General features: G+C 35.2%; 1 long non-coding RNA gene across 1 annotated transcript; it reads left to right on the forward strand.

Annotated features, from left to right (window-relative positions):
• The first annotated feature begins 18956 nt into the window (after nucleotides 1–18956).
• Nucleotides 18957–22636, forward strand: LOC131632060 (uncharacterized). Its single transcript, XR_009292900.1, has 5 exons — nucleotides 18957–19137; nucleotides 19282–19398; nucleotides 19656–19718; nucleotides 21187–21305; nucleotides 22276–22636. It is a non-coding gene; the product is annotated as an uncharacterized LOC131632060 (long non-coding RNA).
• Nucleotides 22637–22764: the final 128 nt, after the last annotated feature.

Here is a 22764-nt window from a genome sequence, read left to right on the forward strand (position 1 = left end):
TATTCATCAAAATCAATGGAAAATAAGCTCTCTAATGGCTCCATTGCTCTCCAAAATTTCTCATAAAAGCTCATTGCCGTCACTTTCTTTCCTAGAACTCGTCACCCTAAAAAAGTAACCAAAGTCCCCTTAAAACGATGCACATGCGTGTCAAGATAATGTGTCTTCGCGATTGCGTTAGCAAACATCGCGATTGTGATATAAGCTCATCGCTCCCACGATGAAAGCATCGCGACCGTGAGAAAAAAAGAGGAGAATCTTCTTTTTTTTCTTCCTTTGTTTCCTTATTTTTTTAAGTCCCAACTTTCTTTGCCTTTGGTTATTTTTGCTCAATTCTTTATCATTTGACTTGGATTTTGCTCATAATTCCACCGATTTACTCGAAATTGCTCGCAAATATTATGTAATGGCAAAGTTCCATCCAATGACCATCACTAGGATGAACGTGAAACATACTAGATAGATCGAGAATTGGATCAGTGGGACCTACGCACAGGGAGGCATGGCAAAAAAGATTAGTTAGAATGCAACATAATTGGATCAAATAACTCCACAACAAAATGTTAACAAAAACTATATGAAGTTTAAGATTATTCTACTTGAATTAAATAAGATGAGTGTCATCCTTATATAAAAACTGGTTAGAACCTACACTAGCTATTGTGAGCATTACATAAAAATACAACTGCAAGTATGATCAAATAATTATAGTTAGATACAGTTTAAATAACATATACTACTACAAATAATACATACTATGACGCCCATTTCACCACAGTTCATTGAAAGATAATTGTGATATCTTGAAAATCAGGCGCCATAATTTTATTTATTTTTTAATTAAAAATAATTTACATTTTATCACGGTTGGTAATAGCAATCGTGGGAAAATTGTGTAAAGTTCATGGGTTCAAATTCCAGCGCATGTAAATTTGTGATTTCTATGATATTATAGTGGAACCATTATTTTTAATTTATTTTTAAACTTAATATAAGCCATATTTCCCCACAATTGGAATTTCTAACTGTGATGAACTGTTTTCCCCTTTTTTAATTTTTTAAATGGTTATAAACTGACGCTTTGATAAAATTAAATTAAATAAATAGTATTTCACCACACTTGGATATCCAACAGAGGTGAAATGTATTATTCTTATTCAAGAAACAAATATTACCTTGCCATGTCTATCCAGTTTCCATTGCCTTATGAAACTCATATTCAGCGCTTAGGAAAACAATTTTGAACTCTAACAAGTTTTTACATTGACATTCCGAGAAAAGTAGCAATTGCAAAGATAACATTAGGATTCAAATATTTCTGAGACAATTCTAGAAAATGAACCAAGCATTGAACTGTTGTTTGTTTGTGATTATTCAAATTAAAATCGAGAGTCTAGGCGGAAATTTTGAAAAAACCAAGGTTTAGGCTCCACGAAAACACCGCACGAACACATTGGACATCCTTTGCACACGAAAAAAACAAATTTATAGAAACCTCTTCCTGTAGAAATGATTCTCCATTTACTTAAAGGTTTTCATAAAATGTTCAGTTTATCAAACAAATCTTAAAAATTTAGGGGAAGATTTCATTTAGACAGAACTAACCTTTCATAAAGTTGATTTTTATACGATTCAATATTAACCTTGAATTCATCCTCAATTTTTTTGATATCAAAATCATCTTCTTTTAGACTAAACTATGAAAATTGACAATAAGAAAATAGCACATGTCTCAACATTTCAGCAAAAGAGTTTACACTTGTGCCGACCACTTTTGGAACCACTGTTGAAAGAGTATTGTGGTGTACTTTTCGTTTATATCGTATCCACAGGGATTATTGCGATATTACCGCCGTTCTATAGCCTATTTTGTCTTGAGTTAATGTTATTTTAAGTTTGGGTTTGCAAAAGATCATTCACACTTTTAGTAGCAAAGAGTAAAGTAATGAAAGTTCTAAGTTAAAGAAAATGTATCAAGATTCGATTTCATCGACCTAAATTTGTATGTTTCCTTATAAATATACGTATTTGAACTCGGTAACGATCAATATAATTACGTATCGACGCCTATATCGTCCGTGTCCGCAACGATATAGTTAGATTTACCGTATTGTTTAACCGACGATTTCTCCACCGTTTAAACAATACAAATAACGTTTTAAAACCGATACTAAGTAAACATCAAACGTTAAATCCATGTCTGCAACTTATAGTTTGATAAATGATAGAGTTAGGTCTAGATACAAACATTGATGTCTCAAACATTTATACCATAGAAAAGCTTTAATAAACAAACTAAACCATTTATATTGATCATCACATGTTCATACACAATATATTCACAAGAAATACATACAAAAAGCTAGGAAGATTACATCTTATCTTGATACAAAAGAGATTTAGCTATCCATGAGAATGGTAGCTTGCTCAAGAAGTAAAGGATGAAGATCAACAAGCATCAAAGGCGATTAATCGACGATCAAGGCTTCGAATCTTCAACTCTTAGTTTGCTACAGTGTTTTGTGCTCTTGGTTCTCTCTCAAAATATCTCTCTCTCCCTCTCAAAGTGATCTGGCCCCTAATCAAATAAACAAAGTTTCGCAGACCGCGCTTAGCGCGGTGCAGCCCGCTAAGCGCGCTATCAAAAATTGCTTAAACCGCCCAACCGCGCTAAGCGGGCTCCAGACCTCGCTTAGCGCGGAACTCTCTGCCAGAACTTCCTTCTTTTCTTCAAAACCGCGCTTAGCAGGCTCAACCTCGCTTAGCGCGCTTCCACTTTTCAGCAACCCTTGGCTTTGGTCTTGGAACATCATCAAAATCCTTTTTCCATGGTCCAAGCTCCCAATTATCTGTAAAAACTACAAAATCCAACATAGATTGCAAAGATAAGAACTATTCAACAATAATATAAATATAAGAATAAATATATACCAAATGATAATAAAATACTACTATTAACCACAAAAAGACTTGAAAGTTACCAAAAATTACCTAAGATATTTACACAAATTGGTAACTAACAACTCTCCCCAACTTAAACCTTTGTTTGTCCTCAAACAAAAACAAACATAAAAACAACAACAAACAAAACCAAGAGAGCACAAGCTAAGACAAGAACAAATGGGTGGTTCAAATTCCATAAGCACACAAGTAACATCTCACCCTTGCTAAAATAATACCATGATTGAGATACTAATACTAAATACACCTTTGATGTAAAAAGTTCCTAAAAAAAATAAGTTCAAAATTGAATCACAACCTACACACTTCTCTAGTAAGAGACAAAATTGAGGACCTAACACTCACACAACAATGTCGCCAACATCCAGAATTAATTATGCATTCATCTACACAACATTTATATAAAAAGCGTAAAAGCAAGAATCACAAAGTTTTTAGGGTTGTATCTTGGCTTGGTTAACAAGGAAGTGTCATTTCTCAAGGCCATTGAAACGAAAGGGTCAATACCTAAGAGAGCATTCAAATACAATTATATCCACATATCCTTATCAACCACTCACACAAATTTATTGCTCAAGAGTTCACCTTCTTAATTTAAAGGAACTAGCTATATACAAAGCCCCTTTTTTTTTCTTTTTCTTTTTCTTTTTCTTTTTCTTTTTCTCTTTCTTTTTCTCTTTCTTTTTCTCTTGAGCAATCACTTATTTACTTCTCACTACCAATACAACCAAAATTTTATATTCTCCCCAACTTGAATATTACCACCACATAATCACGAATGCTCTCTATTCTAAGGCGAAAAGGAAACATTCCTAACCACAATTAATGGTACTCTTCAAGGTTGAAAGAAAATCATCAAGATTCATATCAAAAATCGGCAAATATAGACAAGGAATTGATACCGCTTGAATCTTGGCAAAAACGGCTCAAAGTGGTTATCAAATGCTCACACACTCACCGGGTAGGTTATATATGGTAGAGAAGTTATACTCGTAATACGAAACAAAATGCTTTGATCACTTTCATGCTTTACACAATTAATTAAAAAGAACGCAAGATTAAACATAATTAACACGAGTTAAACGCACATTATTGGTAATCACAAAATAATATATATATGTACAATGGAAAGGCTCCTCACACTAGTTTTAGAACTAAAATGATTCAATATTGAACTATATTTGTTAAAGAAAATATGACATCTAATTTGTACAATTACAAGCATCTAATTCATGGTATATTAAAGAAACGATAAAAATGTACCTTGCACGTACTAATTTCACATTATATCATCACCGCCCCAATTGGATGTAAAACTTGCTCCCTCAAGGAAACACTTTCACAAGGACAACAAAAATTAAAAAAAAAACAATTGCATATGTTCATAGAAATAAAAGCAATTAAACTAAAAACTTAATAATTTAAAACAAACACCAAAAGGTGTCACAATATCCAAAAAGGCATAGCAATGCCTAAGGTTCAAAATACCTCATCCTATAAAAGGATGGAACAAAACATAACAAAGCTAATGTCAAAATAAAAAAAAACTAGCACTAAACATACTAATAGCACTAAACATAAAATATAAAACTACTCATCCTCATCCTGATTTTCTTCCACATTTTCATCCTCGCCACCTTCTTCCTCCTCGGGAAATGGACTGACCTCAGGCCAATCAGCATAATCCACCAAGTCTTGGCGAGAACTCCACGGATGAGCCACATGGGGCTCCATCATCTGCAACCTCAGCTGAGACATAGAATCATGCAAAAACATGAATGCTCTCTGATGCGCCATATGAAATGCCAAGTTCTCCTCTCTATCAGAATCACTACGACGGCGAGCAGGGCGAGCAGCAGCAACATGAACAGCAGTCAACCTGGATAAACAATAACGCTCAATAAAAGTATCATCAATAAAAGTGTCAATAGACACAAGACCCTCAGAAGGAATCTGCACTCTTGCTTTCTTGCACAGATTCATGATCAAACCAGGAAAAATCAGCTTGCAGGGAGCACGGTCACCATGCCGAGTTCCACTCAAAGCAACCCTCTTCAGCTCATTCGCAATAATGCGAGTAATATCAATCGGCTCGTGCTCAATCATACGAGCAACCAAAGCAGCAGACTCAGCAGGAAAAGAGGAAGTGTGACTCCTAGGCCTTAAATTATGAAGGACCACCGACATGAGAACCTGAGCATTAGTAGTCAACACTTTTCTAGAGAACTTCTGGGGCTTCTGTGAAGGATTAAGATCATAAGAATGCCCACTCATACACAAAACCTCCCTCAGATGCTCCCAATCAAAATTTCCCCATGCCAATTGCACATGATACCCACACAGCTCACCATCCTCAAAAGGCAATGGAGTTCCAAGAAATTCACGGATTGCCTGACGAGAAAAGTCGATTTCCTTACCACGCACCCAAGTTTTGAACTCATAGGCCACACCTTCAACCGGAAATTCCTCATTTGGAATGGCATTAGCATAAAACTCTCTTACAATCTCCAAATGAAACTTAGGTGCAGGCTCACAAAGTTTAAGCCAACCATACTCCTCAATGGTGTTATGACACCACCCATAGGTTCCCTCAGGATTGATTCTCACAATTCGCTCTGGCCACCATGTCCTAACCTCTAACTTCTTGTACCTCTCCTCTTGGACATGACTCTTAAATCGGTTCTGATTAAACGGAATACCCCTAGGTGCTTGAGAAGAACTGCCACCTTCGGTTCCGGTCTTTCTTTTCTTAGAGCCTAGGAATTTCGGTCCCATCTAAAATGATTAAAGAAATGGCAACACAAAACCAACATGTTAACATAAAAATAACAAAAATAAACAACTACAGTCAGAATCAAAGCAATAGAACACTCCCCCTGCATCAAACAAAAACAGGCAGAAGAGGGAATTTTTCTGAAATCCCCAGACCGCGCTAAGCGCACCTACCGCGCTAAGCGGGCTCTGCGATTTGCAGAAAAATTCCCTGCGAACCAGGGTTGCAACCAAACATTTCCAGCACCCAAATTCTATTCTAAACATGTACAAGGCACTGGAAATCAGATTATATCACTAAGATTTCAAAACACAAACCCTAACCACAAAATTTCTATTCCTAATCTACAATTAAACCCTAATATATAAAACAAGCATAAAGAAATAGCAAAGGAAATGGAGAAGAAGCTGCTTACCTTGGTGATGATGAAGATGAAGAAAGAGCAAAGACTAAAATGGAGAAGCAAAGAGAGAAAACAAGCTTAGGAAAGCAAAAATGGGGAAAATGAGGCACAAAGACCTCAAACCCAATTTTTGCTTTCAGAAAACACGCTGGGCCGGGTCAGAAACAAAGGCCCAACACTTCAAAAATAATTTTTTTTTTCTGAAAACCCACCCGCGCTGAGCACGCAACTCTCTGGAACTAAGGGTTCCAAAATTTCAAAAGCGCGCTAAGCGGGCTAGAGCGCGCTAAGCGCCCTTGACAGAACACAGAAAAAATTTTCTTTTACCAGCAAGTGTAACTTTACCGGTAGGCTGATTTTGGCTCGACCAGAACGCAAAAAACATAAACGGTAAAAAACACATAAAACAAGCTGAATATTTACAAATTGGGGTGCCTCCCAATAAGCGCTTTGTTTAACGTCGGTCAGCTCGACGGTCAAAGGCAATCAAGGATCACCAAACGATAAAACACAAGTTTCACGATTAAAATCGCTTCCTCGATAAACCTTCAACCTCTGACCATTAACTACCCATTCTTGCTTTGATTTTTGGTCCTCTATCACAATAGCCCCATGGCTTCTAACCTCTTTGACCAAAAACGGTCCGGACCATTTAGACTTCAACTTTCCCGGAAAAAGTCTTAACCGGGAATTGAAGAGTAACACCAATTGTCCTACCTTAAAATCTTTAATTCTAATCTTACTATCATGATAGAATTTGGTCTTTTCCTTGTAAATCGAATTAGACTTATAGGCATGCAATCTCATCTCTTCCAACTCATTTAATTGGATTTTTCTTCTCTCTCCACACAACTTGTGGTCAAAATTCAAAAGCTTCAAGGCCCAATATGCCTTATGCTCTAGTTCTACGGGAAGGTGACAACTTTTACCATACACCATTTGGAATGGTGTAAGACCGATCGGTGCTTTGAAAGCGGTCCGATACGCCCACAAGGTTTCATCTAATTTCATCGACCAATCCTTCCTAGAGCTAGACACAGTTTTTTCAAGAATTCTCTTAATTTCTCTATTGGTCCTCTCAACTTGCCCATTAGTTTGAGGATGATATGGAGTAGCCACCTTGTGCTTTACTCCATATTGCTCCAACACTTTTTCAAGCGGGGCATTACAGAAATGAGATCCACCATCACTAATTAACACTCTTGGCGTGCCAAACCGCGAAAATATATTTTTCTTCAAAAATTTTATCACGGTCTTACCATCCGCTTTGGGTGAAGCAATCGCTTCCACCCACTTAGACACGTAATCCACAGCTACCAAGATGTATTCATTTGACATAGAGGAAGGGAATGGTCCAACAAAATCAATGCCCCAACAATCAAATACTTCTACTTCTACAATACTTTGGAGGGGCATTTCCTCTCTTTTCCCTATTCCACCAGTTCGTTGACAACTGTCGCATGAGGCAACATGGTGGTAAGCATCTTTGAACAAAGTAGGCCACCAAAATCCCGATTGAAGGACTTTTGTGGCCGTACGCAAACCATTAAAATGACCACCATACGGCGAATTGTGGCAATGCCACAAAATGCTTTTTGTCTCCTCATCCGCGACACATCTTCTCAAAAGATTGTCACGACTCAACTTAAACAAGTGAGGATCATCCCAAACATAAAAATTAGCATCGTTCAAAAACTTTTTTCTTTGATTCCAAGTTAGATCCTCTGGTACCCAGCCAGATGCTTTGTGATTAGCCATATCTGCGAACCAGGGTCTAACTTCTTGTACCATGTACAGTTTTTCATCGGGGAATTCTTCCCTCACTTCTTTCTCATTGTTTGTCACATCAGTATTCACTAACCGAGATAAATGATCCACAATCAAATTTTCAATGCCTTTCTTATCTCTCACTTCAAGATCAAATTCTTGAAGCAAAAGAATCCACCTAATAAGCCTCTGTTTTGAATCAGGCTTGGTGAGAAGATATTTGATTGCGGCATGATCAGTATAACACACCACTTTAGACCCAATGAGGTAAGAACGAAACTTTTCCAATGCAAATACAATTGCGAGCAATTCTTTTTCGGTAGTGGCATAGTTAACCTGTGCCTCATTTAAAACTTTGCTCGCATAATGTATAGCATGGAATTGTTTGTTCTTCCTTTGGCCTAAGACTGCACCAACCGCATAGTCACTCGCATCGCACATGAGTTCAAACTCAAGCGACCAATTAGGAGCGACAATTATGGGTGTGGTGGTCAAATTTGCTTTGAGTTCTAGGAAAGCTTTTAGACATGATTCATCAAAATTAAATTCCATACCTTTGTTGAGCAAATTACTCAAAGGCTTTGCGACCTTGGAGAAATCCTTGATGAATCTTCTATAAAACCCAGCATGTCCCAAGAAGCTCCTTATGCCTTTCACATTCACCGGAGGGGGAAGCTTCTCAATAACCTCGATTTTTGCCGGATCGACCTCAAGCCCCTTTGAAGATACCTTGTGGCCAAGAACAATCCCATCCGTTACCATGAAAGTGCACTTCTCCCAGTTGAGAACCAAATTTGTTTCAATACATCTTTCCATCACCACATCAAGATTTTTCAAGCACAAGTCAAATGACGACCCGTACACAGAAAAATCATCCATGAACACCTCGATGCTTTTCTCGATCAAATCTGAGAAGATAGCTTGCATGCACCTTTGAAATGTTGCGGGAGCATTACATAGTCCAAATGGCATTCTTCGGTATGCAAAAACGCCAAAAGGACATGTAAAGGCAATTTTCTCGTGGTCCGCCGGATTCACTGATATTTGATTGTATCCTGAATAACCATCCAGGAAACAATAGAAGTTTCTTCCGGCTAACCTCTCTAGCATTTGATCCATAAAAGGTAATGGAAAGTGATCTTTTCTTGTTGCTTGGTTCAACCTCCTATAATCAATACACATACGCCACCTGGTCACCGCTCTCGAAGGAATCAACTCGTTCTTCTCATTTCTCACAACCGTCAATCCACCCTTCTTAGGAACCACATGCACCGGACTCACCCATTCGCTATCGGAGATGGGATAAATCATCCTCGCCTCTAATAACTTCACAACCTCTTTTCTAACAACTTCTTTCATGGTTGGATTTAATCGCCTTTGAGGTTGTGCCACGGGCCGAAAATCATCTTCTAACATAATCTTATGCATACAATAGGCCGGACTAATACCCTTTAAGTCGGATAAAACCCATCCTATTGCTTCTTGATTCTTTGTCAATACTTCCTTCAATCGATGCTCTTCCTTGCTAGACAAACCGTTATTAATGATAACCGGCTTAGTAGAATTGTCACCTAGAAACACGTATTTCAAGTGAGATGGTAACACATTCAACTCCACCTTTTTCTCTTCAACTTTAGGTTCATCCTTCAACTCTTCAATTTGAGTTTCAAATGGATTCATCTCATCACAAGCCTCTAAATTTCTCAAGCAATCTTCAATTTCTTTCTCTTGATCTTTGGTGAGAACTTCAAGAGCTTCCATTAAAGTCTTCTCAAGAGGATTCGACAAGTGCATTTGATTCTCCACTTTCATAATAGCCCTTTCGGTAGCATCGATTCTAAAACAATCATCATCATCACTCCGATGCTTGATGGCTTCAAAGAGATCAAGACATAATTCTTCATCTTGGTACCTTAATTTCATTAAGCCATCATCAATATCTATCATCATGCGGGCCGTCTTCATAAAAGGCCTTCCTAAGATCAATGGAATCTCAGGATCTTCTTCCATGTCTATGACAATAAAATCAACAGGATACCAAAATTTGTCAACCTTGACAAGCAAGTCTTCCGCAACTCCATGAGGATGAGCTGTGGATTTATCCGCTAATGATAACGTCATTCTTGTCGGCTTCAAATCGTTGATTCCTAATCTTCTCACCATAGAAAATGGGATCAAATTAATGCTAGAACCGGTATCTACCAAACCTTTGCCTATGTGAACATTTCCAATAGACACCGGTAAGGTTACTCGCCCAGGATCATTTGATTTTATCGGAGTAGTGCGTTGAATTAACGCATTACAACAAGAGCTCACCGTTACTACCTCCGGATCCAAGAATCTTCTCTTCTTAGTGATGATGTCTTTGATGAATTTTGCATACATCGGCATTTGCTCTAATGCCTCGGAAAAAGGAACATTGATTTGCAACTTGCTAAAGATGTCCAAGAACCGAGCATAGTGCTTTGCATCTTCTTTCTTTGACGGACCGGGAGGGTAAGGTAATTTTTTCACTTGAATAGAATCATCCTTCTTCTTTCCCTTCTCACTCACACTCAATTTTTTTCTCTCTTTTTCTACTACTTTCTCAAGATTTCCTTTTTCCACTAATTCTTTTTCTTTCTCATTTTCAACTAAATCACCCTCAACAATTTTTTCTACTTCGATCACCCTATCTTTTTCACTCTCAACAATTTCCTCCTCAACTATCTCTCCTACACCCATATCAATATTTCTACCGCTACGAGTTAGAATTGACTTACAATGCTCACGAGGATTTTCTTGTGTAGTAGCCGGAAAAGGACCTTTGTTTTGATCGGCAAGTTGCTTTGACAATTGCCCGACTTGAGTTTCAAGGTTCTTTATTGCGGCATCCGTACTCTTTTGGCTTGCAATTTGCAATTGCATGAATTGGCTAAGAGTGTCCTCGATTGAAAGCTTTGTTTGTTGAGGTTGTTGATTGTAACCACCTTGATAAGGATTTTGACGATTCAATGGACCCGCATCCGGCCTCCATCCTTGTTGATAACCTTGATTACCTCTTTGTTGGTAACCTTGGTTATTGTTGTAAGGTTGTTGTTGTTGTCTCCCACCATATCCTTGATTAGGATTAGACACATAATTCACCTCTTCACCCGGTGGAGGACAAAAACCAGTTTGATGGTCACCCCTACACAATTCACAACACATCACCTGTTGATTTTTAGAAGGGATCCCATGTATCTCTTTGATTTGTTGAGGAAGTTTTGACATTTGTTGAGTGAGCAATTCTACTTGTTGTGTCAATAACTTGTTTTGAGCAAGTATTGCATCACTAGTATTCAATTCAAGAACTTCTGGTTTTCTTTGCGACGCACTACGGTTGTGTTGCCCTTGATGATCATTCAAAGCCATCCTATCAATGATAGCAATTGCTTCAGCAGCTGTTTTTGACATCAACGAACCACCCGCGGTAGCATCTAAAAGAGTCTTTGGTTGAGGTTGGAGTCCATTCCTAAAGATATGGATTTGAGACAATTCATCAAACCCATGACCTTTGCATTTTCTAACCATGGACTTGAACCTCTCCCATGCTTCATTGAGAGATTCATTCGAACCTTGAGAGAACACCACAATAGAAGTTTTCGCTTCCATGAACCTATTGTGAGGAAAGAACCGATCCAAGAACTTCTCTTCTAACTCGTTCCAATTTGTCATGACATTATTTGGTTGATCAAGGTACCATTCCTTAGCTTTTCCAATTAAGGAATGAGGAAAGAGTCTCCTGAACACCTGTTCTTCTTCGGCTTCCGGAGCACCAATGGTTCCGGCGATCTCATAGAACTTTGTTAGATGAGTAAATGGATCCTCGTGATCTGCCCCTGTGAACGGATTTTGGTATAACAATTGAAGTAACCCCGTCTTCATTTCGGAGTTTCTTCCATTGGCCTGATCACGAGCAAATTGTGCATTGAGTCGAGGGCTGTTAACACAAGGCCCTCGAGGTGGAGGATCCGCAACCATTTCTTCCTCAACCAAATTTTCAACTGGAGTTGAAGAAGAAGATGCTTCTTGTTGTTGTCTTCTTTCCCTAGCTAGTTGTCTCCTCCTACGAGTTTTGCTATTCTCTCTACGCGCAGTCCTTTCAATCTCAGGATCAAAAAGGAGTTGATCTGCAGGTATACGTCCTCGCATAAACTGTAATCTGAAAAACTAACCAAGCAAATTAACAAACACAAGGGAATAAAATTTAGAAACGAGATATTAATTATAAGACTCAATTCAAAACAAACTATTGCAATGCTTGCAATATCTAAACAACAATCCCCGGCAACGGCGCCATTTTGTTGAAAGAGTATTGTGGTGTACTTTTCGTTTATATCGTATCCACAGGGATTATTGCGATATTACCGCCGTTCTATAGCCTATTTTGTCTTGAGTTAATGTTATTTTAAGTTTGGGTTTGCAAAAGATCATTCACACTTTTAGTAGCAAAGAGTAAAGTAATGAAAGTTCTAAGTTAAAGAAAATGTATCAAGATTCGATTTCATCGACCTAAATTTGTATGTTTCCTTATAAATATACGTATTTGAACTCGGTAACGATCAATATAATTACGTATCGACGCCTATATCGTCCGTGTCCGCAACGATATAGTTAGATTTACCATATTGTTTAACCGACGATTTCTCCACCGTTTAAACAATACAAATAACGTTTTAAAACCGATACTAAGTAAACATCAAACGTTAAATCCATGTCTGCAACTTATAGTTTGATAAATGATAGAGTTAGGTCTAGATACAAACATTGATGTCTCAAACATTTATACCATAGAAAAGCTTTAATAAACAAACTAAACCATTTATATTGATCATCACATGTTCATAAACAATATATTCACAAGAAATACATACAAAAAGCTAGGAAGATTACATCTTATCTTGATACAAAAGAGATTTAGCTATCCATGAGAATGGTAGCTTGCTCAAGAAGTAAAGGATGAAGATCAACAAGCATCAAAGGCGATTAATCGACGATCAAGGCTTCGAATCTTCAACTCTTAGTTTGCTACAGTGTTTTGTGCTCTTGGTTCTCTCTCAAAATATCTCTCTCTCCCTCTCAAAGTGATCTGGCCCCTAATCAAATAAACAAAGTTTCGCAGACCGCGCTTAGCGCGGTGCAGCCCGCTAAGCGCGCTATCAAAAATTGCTTAAACCGCCCAACCGCGCTAAGCGGGCTCCAGACCTCGCTTAGCGCGAACTCTCTGCCAGAACTTCCTTCTTTTCTTCAAAACCGCGCTTAGCGGGCTCAACCTCGCTTAGCGCGCTTCCACTTTTCAGCAACCCTTGGCTTTGGTCTTGGAACATCATCAAAATCCTTTTTCCATGGTCCAAGCTCCCAATTATCTGTAAAAACTACAAAATCCAACATAGATTGCAAAGATAAGAACTATTCAACAATAATATAAATATAAGAAAATACTACTATTATTTATACAATAATAGTACTAACAACCACGACTTCAGCTGGTTTATTTATAAGCAAATATTGAATTAATAGAGTACAAGAGATACTTAACCCGGTGAAACAACGCTTGAAGCCCCTACGACGAAACAGAAGAACAATGACACTACATAAAAAAAAAGCAAATGGATTTACAATCTAGTTGGATCAAAAGACCTCTTCTTGATTATTGATTATGACTAAAAACAACTCCCTAGTTTGATGTTAAATTTGTCCCAGAATATCTAAACCTGCTAGTGTTAGTTCATGAGGAGGAGCATTTATCTTGGGTCAAGAGTAATACACAAGTGAGAAAGACATAACATATTCATCCAAAACCTTAGGCTATGTTTTGGGAGTTTGGAGGGGAGGCGAGGGGAGGGCTTTGGAAAATAGGAAGAATTGTGTGAAAAGAATAAAAGGATTTTGGGTAGGAGGGTTTTGGAGGGTTTGATTTTATTCATAACACCAAAAACCCCATAAAATGGGGGAACTCAAAAATTATATTGAAGGAGGATTTTGGAGGGCTTACATAAATTTTCCAAGTATCTTTTAGGTTGTTATACTATTTTGAAAATTAAAATTTTTGTAATGATAATGACTCTTTTATCATTCTAAACAAAATCTTTTTTTCAAAAAATGTCAAATATTTTTCTATATATTTTTTTAAAATTCGTTTTCGGAAGCCTCCCCCTCCCCTCCAAACTCCCAAACATAGCCTTAACGTGATGGGTGTATGGATTCTCCTATTTATAAATGCTTAAATCTCGACATTTATAACCAATTTGAGACTCCAACTCACACTTGAATTATTATTCTCAACACTCCCCCTCAAATAGAAACTCTTTTTTTATTATATTTGTTCTACCGTTAACACATTTTTCTGGACATCTCTTCCTGAGCTCCACATTTATAACCAATGTGAGATCGAACTCATACTTAAATTATTATTCTCAACAACTAGAATTCCTCCTTCAAACAAAATAGTATTCCTCGCACAAGCTCCAACAAACAATGATCCAAAAGAAGCTCTAAAAATCAATTTTATACTGAATCTTATTGTTTATAATAAATTCACCCTGATACAGCAATAAGGAAGTAATTTCCCTCGCTTCGATCACTCCCAACTAGAGCTGTCAAAATGGGCTCGGCTCATAAGCCCTACAATTTAGCGCGGGCCGGGCCGCAAAATACCTTAAAAAAAGACGACCCTGTCTTTTTGGGCCAGCCCACCGGGCCTATGTTTTTTATGGGCTGGGCCGGGCCGGGCCAAGCGGGCTTCGGGCTGGCCCATTAAAAAAAGATTTTGGTAAATTTTGGAGAAAAAAGATTGAGATAAGATATGATTTTATAAATGTGTTTTCAAGTCCTAAAGAAAAGTTAAAGAAGATCAAGATATATTTTCAAAATGATGTGATCAAGGAAATAGTTGTGAGATGTAGAAAAAATTTGATAAATATTGGTGATAATATTAAGTTACTTTATACTTTTACATGAATGATTTTGTGGTATTCATATATATATATATATATATATATATATATATATATATATATATATATATATATATATATATATATATATATATATATATATATATATATATTTGTGGATAAATATTTTAAACATCACTTATATATGTTTATTATGACTTTTTACTTATGTTGTATTGCATTTATCCATTACATCCTTTTTATAAAATTAAAATTATAATATTGAAATACGGGTCGGGCTGGCCCATCGGGCCACAAGGGCCTTTGAAAAATAGGCCGGGCTCATTTTATGTGGCCCATTTAACAAGCCCAGCCCATTAAAACACGTTGGCCCACCGGGCCGGACCGGCCCATTTGACAGCTCTACTCCCAACCAATCTACCAGTAACCTGCTAACCTGCTGCCAAATCTAATTTACCAAGAAAAAAAAAAAGACGGGAAGCATTTTCTTCAACAGCATAACACATGAGACAAACCAAATTGTGATTATCTTACATAATACCAATATTAGCAAGATCATCTCTAATAGGCAACCTGTATAAAATAAGTCTCCATCCAAACAATTGTATCTTACTCGGAATTTTGGACTTCCATAAGAAAGCCAATTCGCTTCGTTTGCTGATAGATTTAAGTGATGATGACACCGGTTTTACTACTTGCAAAGATATTTACTTTGTTACTAAAATAACTAATGATTTTATTTTATTTATTTTTTTCATAATAATTAAAATTATTGGTAAAACTTATAATTATTCTTCTTCAAAAATTTAAAAACAATAAGTAAATAGATAAAAAAATATCCTCCAATAAACACAGTCTTTTATTTTTGACTAACATCTACAATGAATAATTGAATACATAAATAAATACTGTAAAACTCACTCTGTCTCACTCTCGGCTATACATAGATGAACTTGTAATAATCAGATCTATATTATAATAAAACATTGAAGAATTAATCATGTTCCCACAAATTAGACTCATGGTGTTTTTCTCAGTTCTTGAAGATAGCAATCATTGACAGCACAATTGAAGCTCCGATGATAGCCACAGAATTTGTAACAGATCCAGCAGCTCCGGCATCAGGGCCGGGTGCTGGAGCCAGCGAGGGACTGAGATCTTGAGCGGAGGCAACTGCGGCAAAGACAAAGACGAATAGGAAGGAAAAGATCTTGACAGTTGAAGCTGATGATGCCATTGTAAAATTGCTTAAAAGAGAAGAAAACGTGTAATTGAAAATAAAACAGTTGAAATTGTGGATTAAGAAGTTGTTTGTGTTTGGAGAGATTTTGATTTATGGTGTTGGAAGAGAATGGGAAGTATTTATAGTGAGATTGGGGAAGGAGTGTGGGACCCACAAAAACGTGGACAGCTGGAAATAAGAACGTATGAATGGTGGTATGGTTGGTGCCGTTACTTAGCTGTGTATGCTTTTCGGTTTTGTTAGCTAAACTAACAGCTCATGTTGATTGGAAAAGGTATTTTTAATCTCTCTTTCCTTGAAGGATTCAATTCATCAACAAGACACATGTTGAGTCACACAACAACAAAAAAGACCTAAACATTATATTAAGTCTCGAAGTTTGTTTGATTCAGACTTAGGTCATTTTTTAAGAGGGTTCAAAAGTTTGGTGATATTCGATTGAAATTTGAACATAACCAATGATTTTGATTATTGAATATTATTTCCTAACTATTTGGAAGGGCGATATTCTTTTTATAATTGTAGGGTTTAATTTGTATAGTCTATCAAACAAAAACATATATATTTTTAATTTGAATAGTATGTTGGTTCGGTAAGTTAAATTGTTTTTGTTTTTAAGTGTTTAATCTGTTTTTTTTTAAAATAGTCTTTGAATGTTAATTTCTTATTTTGTTTTAGTCTTTAAGTTAAAATCGGTAGAAAAGTTTGCAGGAAACCAACAAATTTTAATTCCGCAAAAATATTCGTAGAAAAATCTTTAGAAAATTTGGAAATTTTGAATTTAAGGACTAAAATTTAAAAAATTAACAAAAAATTTCAGATTAAAGACTAACAACAAAAACACACTAACTCAGAGAGACTGACATAATATTCAACCCTATATTTTTATAGTTTTTGGATTTTGGAGTTCTCAATCAATTTTTTTTTATAAAATAGATTCTTGTATAAAATATGTTGTGCCAACAAATAGCATAGTTAGTAGAAAGCTTGTTATTATATTTTGGAAGGTTATTTATTCAACTTTTTCTGAAAGAGTTTTTTTTTTTTTTAAAAAAAAAGATATCTTAATTTAAAAGATACTAAGAAAATAAATAAAGTTGATTGTTTATATTTTAATTGGAAGTTGTTGACTATTAATAATTAATAGTTTTATATACTTATTAGTATGTATTTCTGGCAAAAAAAACCAATCATTCATCATATTAGTATATATTTTTCTTCAACAGGGGTGTTCAAAACAAAATCAACCCAATAAAAAACCGCAAACTAAATCAAACCAAACCAAATCAAAACCGCAAAAAATCGCATTTGGTTCAGATTTCACTATCAGAAATGTTGTGCCTACCCACGTGAATTTGTGACGTGGTAAACATGTGTCTAAAAAATGGTAGTTGCGACGTGATAGGCACGTCACTACCATGTTTACTAATAAAATATTGCAAATAACGTAAAGATGATGGGAGAAAGAGTTTTTTTTAAAAAAAAGATATATTTGCGTCATGGAAGAAACATCGCTAAAATTAAATTAATTAAAAACTCCAACAATCTGATGGAGGGATTTTTCAAATTTTGAAATATTATGTTGTGTAATGAATTCCACGTCGCAACGTTTGTGTAAGAAAAAGGCTGACCACAACTTGACTTAGTTCTGACTTGTTTCTGAAAAGGCAATTAATAAAAATATCCGTTGGCGTGTTGCGGAATGCTATTCACGTCGCAACTAGCGAAATGCTAACCATGTGGCAAAGTTTTGACTGTTGAGAAGTTGTGACGTTATATCCATTTCGCTGATTGGCGTCATTAAAGCCACGTCGCTACGTGCCAATAAATGAAATTAAAACCTCGCGCCCTGAAATCTGCAAAGTAGTTTAAGAGGGAAAGTTAAATTTACAAATTTCAAGTTGTGACGTTTAGACCACGTCGCAACACTTTAATAGGGCATTTGACTTGACTGTGTGCAGCGAATGGCAGAAGCAGCAATGAATGCATATGACCGTTTGACTGTTGCGACGTGGATTCCACGTGGGTAAGTTGCCGCATGAAACCCATGTCGCTATAAACCTTATATACAAACCACATCGTTCCCATATTTCCCAAATCTCAGAAACATTTCCTCAACTCTCAAACGTTTTGTCCCCTTCCTCCCCTCACATTTCCCTCTCTACTCCTTTTCTTCCATTAATTCTTTGCTTCTTTTTCCTTCAATGGCAATTTTTATAAAGGTATGTACTCTTAGGTATTTATTTTCTGTTAATTTTTTTCTTCAATTGCAGTATTCTTAGGTATTTAATCTCTGTTAATTTTTTTTCTTTAAGTATTGAAAGTGAACACTACTAAAAAATTGCATTTTAGCCTCCCACATTAGCGTCGGCCACCGACACCGACGCTATTTAGCGTTGCTGTAAAATATTAGAGTCGGCCAAACTGACACTAAGTTCTCCAAGTTATTTTATTTTTAAACTTTCACTATAATACCATACATATTACCTTTATAAAATATTTAAATTAATTAATTAATTAGTTAGAGTTGGTCTAGCCGACGCTAATATTTTTACATTATTTTATTTTTAAAATTTTATTTAATTATATCATACATATTAACTTTATATAATAATTATTTTAGTTAATTAATTATTTAGAGTCGGTCGGACCGACGCTACGTTCTCTACATTATTTATTTAGGTTCGAGCCTGCGAACTTTTGCAAACTAAAATGCTTTCAATGGTTATCTAGCCACTACTTCACTGATACATAATTTAGAATTAATTCATAACGATTAATATATATATTTATATTATCATTTAAATATTGTATCATAAACTTTTGATTTTCCCCTTATTCTTTTCCTATTTCCTCGTAACTTTTCAACTTTCTCTATTCACCAACTAATTCAACGATTCATCTCTTTTTCTTTCATTTCATTTTACGCATTCTCTCTTTCAAACCAAAATCGTGAAAAATCAAAACCCTAAAAATTCAACATCGTGAAAATCAACTACATCCATTGTGTTCGTGAGTGACAAACCAATATGTAAAATCAATTGTGTTCATGGTGAGTTACAAACCCTAATCCGTCCTTTTTTGTTTCAAATCAATTGTGTTCTTGGTGACAACCCCAAATCCGTTCATTTCCATTTTAAATTAATTTTGTTCATGGTGACAAACCCTAATCCATTATGTTTCTATTCTGTTCCAGTTTCTGATTCACCGGTACGGAAGATCGATGGAACTCCATTGCAAGCTGCTAGTGCTTCAACCATCGGAGTTCTAAACCTCAATCTCAATCTTATCTTCTTGTAAAATCACTACACAGGTACTCGTATTTCATAGACATGATATCTTGTCACCATTATTTGTTTTAAAATCTTGTAAAATTTGGATTGTTTAAAACCCTAATATAATTTATAGGAATGCCACCGCAGGAAATTGAACACCAATATAATTTCTGTTTCCATTATCTTTTTGTTTTGTAAAAGAAGAAAAAGAAAAAAAAAAGTTGAATATGAAGTTTCACTTTCAAATGCTTACTTTTGTTAGTTTGTATTTTATTAATTCACTAATTTGTTACAGGATTATATAGTCGATAGATGCAAGAGTATTTAGAGATTTACTTTGCAATACTCCATTGTTAAGGTTTGTGGATTTTATTTTCATACATATAAATAAATTTTAGGATTCCTTACTTTATTGCTAATGCTGAGCTAATTTTAATTCAGTTAAAACTTTGATTTTCCTTTTTCTCCACTTCATTCCACCTTTCTATTGCTGAGCAAAAATTTCAATATAACTTTAGGAATCAACAAAAAAATCAAAATAGATCATAATAGCTTTCTTTTGAATCACTCTTCTGTACTCTTAAACATAACTCATTTTTACTATTTTAATGCTATCAAACAGAACAATACAAGAGTATATTTCCTTATCTTCAATGCAAACAACATGAAACAAGTCCTTATTTAGTTTGCACGGCCTTATCTTATTGAAATTTTATTTTGTACTAAAATCAAACACATAAACACACTATTTTTTGAAAACTTTCATATCTCTCCAACGAGACTCCATATAACAGGAAGGACCATTCTGTACATAAACAACACGAATGCTAGATTAAGTGAACTATAGCATTTTGTTTTAGATTCTATTGTATGTGTTATGTTAGGCGTTTTGTTAGGATAACTCAACATTCATAGGTACTGAATCTAATTGATTTACTGTACCCTATAAGTATGACTTTGCTAAACTTGTAGCATTAGAATAAATAATAGAATCAGAAACAGTTTTTGCATTTCTCTCCTACAGTAGTATCATATCCTAGTTATAAATACTCAAAAGGATAGTACCAACATATTCTAGTAATCAATGCTCAAAAGGCATAGCTTAAAGACAAACTTGTATTAAATATTCAACAACAAATGAGCATTAAGACAATCATTAATCTAAAGCTAAACTATTAAAAATAAGTGTGTGTTTGTGTTTGTGTGTTTGTGTGTGTGTGTTGTGAACTATTTCACAAGTATAGGATATTAAATGAAGCACAAGAATGCTTTTATATTTGACAAAGATATTGAATTTCCAAAAGGTCTCTTTAAGTGATATGCTGACTCATTGAAAATTTGGGGAATGAACTAACAGTAACAGGAAGTTTACTGACAGGTCTGTTATTGTTAGTTAAGTTGTTACATGTTTTTAAATAGTTGGTTAGTTAGTTAATTAATTAATGGATAGTTAGTAGTTCTATTGAGAGGTAGTTGGGCCAAATAAGGAATACTGCCATAGTGCCTATAAATAGAGAGGAAAATATAATCTTAGACTTATGCGTAAGTGTAACCATGCTTTTCATTTACCATGGTTAGATACTTGGCTTGGATCACACACTAGTTATTTTATGTGTATTGATAGTTGATGGATTATTGTGTTGTGTTTTGTTCGTCATGAATTACTATAGATACATGCATGATTTTTTTTTTCTTTTAAAATTACCAACCATAAATTACATCACTCGTGATTTGTTGATAGTCTATCTCTAACATGTATTCTTGTATGGTGCCAAATCTGACATGCGCTATTGAAAATTTGACGTATTTTTTGCTTGTTATTTCAGCTCCTAGTTGGCTACTCTCGTTCTGCGCCACTTGATCTGCAGCTCGCACCTCTCGCTCTACATTACACAATCCAGAACGCTCATAATCCTTTCCTGCTGTCCTCTCTTTCACTCATCAGGTTTTCTAGTTGTGCCATTTATTTTTAATATGTTTTCTTGATTCTGAAAAGTTCATAGGCCATAGTTTTAATAGCACTAAGCAAGCATAATAATATATTCATTCCACTCATGATCTTGCAATAAAAGACGACAAGCAAACTAGGAAAAATCAGACTAAGAATTTGAAAACAAGGGAGCTGTAATTTTTTTCGTCACACCTACCATTTAATATTTAGAATTTTTATTTTTTTTCTAATAAGTCAACAATGAATTTTTAGAAAAGAAGTCAATTCAGAATTTTCTAAAAGCAACTTTCAAATTGTTTGACATTTATTTAAATACATAAAAAAAAATTTAAAGACCCATGGTAATAATTGAGAGTAATCATATAAACTGAATATATATAATCATATTTGTATTCAGTTTAAATTATTATTGTTAATTTATATGAACTATTATATTTAATCAACTTTGTAATAGTTTAGATTATGATAGTGAATTAAGGATTTGATCCATTTTAAGAAGATATGACTCGTGAATTATCACGTGAGAATAATTAAGATTGAAACAAAATCAACGTTTATGATATAAGTAACACTTTTAATTTACTTTTCAGATAAATATATTCCTCCTCTCTCTCTCTCTCTCTCTCTCTCTCTCTCTCTCTCTATATATATATATATATATATATATATATATATATATATATATATATATATATATATATATATATATATATATATAGCAGTACACACCCACTTGAAAATTAGAAGGTGTGCATTAGCATGATACACCTCTTTAAATGGATAAATAAACTCTTTTCTCTTTCTTCATATATTTCTCTTATTCTTTTTAGTTTCTCTCTCCTTGTATTTATAAAATATTACTGTAGCAAAAATGAAGGGAAAAAAATATTTGTGATTGTTTTACATCTTAATGATAAAATGTTTTAATGTTTAGTGGCTGACATGTCAATAGTTTGCCTTATAGAAAATGGATCGTACTTGGATGTACGATAGGGTATATTCCAATAGGCACGGATTGAAACAAGAATTTGTTCGTGGGGTTAAAGACTTTGTGAAGAGGGCTTTGAAACAACCCATTTGTAAGTCTGAAGGAGGGATAAGGTGTCCGTGTATAAAATGCAAGTGTCTCAAGATAAGGACAGCAACTGATGTTAGACTTCACTTGTATCGAGATGGATTTCAACCAGAATATTGGATTTGGACTCAACATGGAGAAGTGGAGCTCAATATTGATACAAGAGATGGTTCAAATAGTAGTGCGCATATGCGGCATGACGACCATTTTGAGGCAATGAATCAGATGGTGTATGATGCTTTTAGGCCTTATGGAGGTTTCTCACGCGTGAATGATAACACAGAACATGAGGAATTTACGGAGGATGAGTTTCCTAATGAAGATGCTAAACGATTTTATGACAAGTTGATTTCTTTCAACAAGCCCATCTATGAGGGA

This window comes from Vicia villosa, unplaced genomic scaffold (genome assembly GCF_029867415.1).
Source record: "Vicia villosa cultivar HV-30 ecotype Madison, WI unplaced genomic scaffold, Vvil1.0 ctg.000896F_1_1, whole genome shotgun sequence".
NCBI lineage: Eukaryota > Viridiplantae > Streptophyta > Magnoliopsida > Fabales > Fabaceae > Vicia > Vicia villosa.